The 2500-nt window shown below is 75.1% G+C and overlaps 1 non-coding gene and 1 pseudogene across 1 annotated transcript; both read right to left on the bottom strand.

Moving 5' to 3' along the window:
- The window catches only part of LOC147185140 (28S ribosomal RNA), a 2349-nt pseudogene extending 1844 nt beyond the window's left edge, over positions 1-505 (bottom strand).
- Positions 506-904: 399 nt separating this feature from the next.
- LOC147185141 (5.8S ribosomal RNA) lies at positions 905-1058 on the bottom strand. Its single transcript, XR_015099819.1, has one exon. It is a non-coding gene; the product is annotated as a 5.8S ribosomal RNA (ribosomal RNA).
- Positions 1059-2500: the final 1442 nt, after the last annotated feature.

A 2500-nucleotide genomic window follows, 5' to 3' on the forward strand; every position in this document is an offset into this window, starting at 1 on the left:
GGGGGCGGAACGGACGAACCCGCGCGCCGCCAAAGGCCCCGCCGCCGCGCCCTGCCGGGTTGAATCCCCCGCGCGGACTGCGCGGTCCCCACCCGTTTACCTCTCAACGGTTTCACGCCCTGTTGAACTCTCTCTTCAAAGTTCTTTTCAACTTTCCCTTAAGGTACTTGTCCGCTATCGGTCTCGTGCCAGTATTTAGCCTTAGATGGAGTTTACCACCCGCTTTGGGCTGCATTCCCAAACAACCCGACTCCGAGAAGGCCTCGCCCCGGCGCGCCGGGGGCCGCTACCGGCCTCACACCGTCCTCGGGCAGAGCCTCCATCAGAAGGACTCGGGCCCCCACCGGGCGGCGCCGGGCAAAGCGACCTTCTATACGCCACATGTCCCGCGCCCTCCGCCGGGCGGGGATTCGGCGCTGGGCTTCTCCCTCTTCGCTCGCCGCTACTGAGGGAATCCTTGTTAGTTTCTTTTCCTCCGCTTAGTAATATGCTTAAATTCAGCGGGTCGTCTCGTCTGATCTGAGGTCGTAGTCGAACGGGGTTAGAGGCGGGGGCGACGGATCGCCTCCCGTCATCGGGGGTCGGCCGTTAACCCCGCGCCTCGCCGGGCGCACGACTCCTACGCGGCCGCGCGGTGCGTCGCGGCGGACTGCGCGGCGGGGGACGGATCCTCCATCGGCAGCCGCCGCGGGCCCCTGCGGCCGCGCGGTGGTCGGGCCCGTCGAGGGCGCGGGCGGTCGGGTCTATACTTAGGGGGACGAGGGCCGTGCCGTCCGCCCCCCCCCACCCCCATTTCCCCGTGCGGGGAGGGAAGGTGGGGGGGGGTAGGCCGGCGGTGGCCCGCGACGCCCCAACCGCGGGAGGGGGGCGCCCGTGGGCGCCCCGATCCCGATAGATGTACAAGCGACGCTCAGACAGGCGTGGCCCCGGGAGGGACCCGGGGCCGCAAGGTGCGTTCAAAGTGTCGATGATCAATGTGTCCTGCAATTCACATTAGTTCTCGCAGCTAGCTGCGTCCTTCATCGACGCACGAGCCGAGTGATCCACCGCTGAGAGTCGTACGTTTGGTTTGCGGTTTTGGCCAACATTCAGAGAAGGGGTTAAAAAGGGGGATAACGGCGCCTCCGGGCGCTCCTAGCCCCCCCCCGCCCCGCCGGCAGGCCGGGGGGGGGACTTCGGAGACATTGAACCCCCCGCTCGCCGCCGAAGGTGGCGAGAAGGTTGGGTACCCGGCGACTGGGGGTAAGGTTCCGAGGTCGGCCAGGTCGCGATGGCACCGGCGGGGGAGTGGTCCCCGACGCCGGCCGCGGCCCGGCCTGGACTATGGGAGCGTTGACAAGGCGGACGGGACGTCGACGACCGCGCGGACGCGCGGGGTGGGGCGGTCGGGGAACGCCGACGGGCGCCTGACCGGGGGGGGGGGCCGGCGGGGGCCGGGCGGGACGCGGGGAGCGGCCGGCCGCGCGACGACGCGAACCGACATACACCCCGCGCCCGACACCGTCCTCCTGACCTTCCTCCCCCCCCGCGACGCCCGCGGCGCACCCGCCCGCCGCCCCGCGGCCGCGCGGCCGCCGCCGCCCGCCGCCTATCGGCGTTTCTCACGCTTCGGACTCGGGGGGCCGGGGCGCGGCGGGGAGCGCCCCGGCGCCGCCGCCGACGGCACCGCGGGGTCGGGCCGCGGGGGCTGGGGGCCACGTGCCCCCGCCCCGCGCCTCTCCCCGCGGGCCGCCTTCGACGTCGCCGCCGCCGCCGCCGCCGCCGTCCTCCTCCGCCCGTGTGTTCGCTCTGGACTCGGGGGGCCGGGGAGCGCCGGGGTGCGCCGGCGCCGCCGCCGACGGCACCGCGGGGTCGGGCCGCGGGGGCTGGGGGCGCTTACGGGTCGGGGCGGGGGTGTAGGCGACCGGCCAAAGACCGGCACCGTACCCCCCGCCCGTCTCCTTCACGCCCCCGCCCCGCGCCTCTCCCCGCGGGCCGCCTTCGACGTCGCCACCGCCGCCGCCGCCGCCACCGCCGTCCTCCTCCGCCCAACCGTTTGCATCTGTTCGCTCATGACTCGGGAGGCCGGGGCGCGCCGGGGTGCGTCGGCGCCGCCTCCGACGGCACCGCGGGGTCGGGCCGCGGGGGCTGGGGGCCACGTGCCCCCGCCCCGCGCCTCTCCCCGCGGGCCGCCTTCAACGTCGCCGCCGCCGCCGCCGCCGCCACCGCCGTCCTCCTCCGCCCATCCGTTTGCATCTGTCCGCTCATGACTCGGGAGGCCGGGGTGCGCCGGCGCCGCCTCCGACGGCACCGCGGGGTCGGGCCGCGGGGGCTGGGGGCCACGTGCCCCCGCCCCGCGCCTCTCCCCGCGGGCCACCTTCGACGTCGCCGCCGCCGCCTCCGTCCTCCTCCGCCCATCCGTCCGCTCCGAACTCGGGAGGCCGGGGTGCGCCGGCGCCGCCTCCGACGGCACCGCGGGGTCGGGCCGCGGGGGCTGGGGGCCACGTGCCCCCGCCCCGCG

The sequence above is a fragment of the Hippocampus guttulatus genome, unplaced genomic scaffold (assembly GCF_054856545.1).
Source record: "Hippocampus guttulatus isolate MCC_2025c unplaced genomic scaffold, RoL_Hgut_1.0 HiC_scaffold_34, whole genome shotgun sequence".
In the NCBI taxonomy this organism is placed as follows: Eukaryota; Metazoa; Chordata; class Actinopteri; order Syngnathiformes; family Syngnathidae; genus Hippocampus; species Hippocampus guttulatus.